This window comes from Penaeus monodon, chromosome 34, assembly GCF_015228065.2.
Source record: "Penaeus monodon isolate SGIC_2016 chromosome 34, NSTDA_Pmon_1, whole genome shotgun sequence".
NCBI lineage: Eukaryota > Metazoa > Arthropoda > Malacostraca > Decapoda > Penaeidae > Penaeus > Penaeus monodon.
The window spans coordinates 26,263,955-26,264,199 of NC_051419.1; the positions used below are offsets into that span (position 1 = coordinate 26,263,955).

Consider the following 245-nt stretch of genomic DNA (forward strand, 5'->3'; position numbering starts at 1 on the left):
TCCTTTATCTGTTATTTATTCATTTATTTGATAATCTATTTATCTTCATTACGCATCTGTTCAATTAATTATTTGTCTATTTATTCATTCATTTTCCATTAACTTTTGTTGCCAATTTTTTTCTATTTTCTTTTGAACATAAATATTGGATGTGGTTTATTATTTAGAAATTTAATTCTTATTTATATTTGGTGATTTACTTTAAAATACTCAATTTTTTTGTATATGTATTATTTTAGAAAGTA

General features: G+C 19.2%; 1 protein-coding gene across 1 annotated transcript in view; it reads right to left on the minus strand.

Annotated features, from left to right (window-relative positions):
• Positions 1–245, minus strand: part of LOC119594865 (ionotropic receptor 93a-like) — a 36,843-nt gene that overhangs the window by 25,233 nt on the left and 11,365 nt on the right.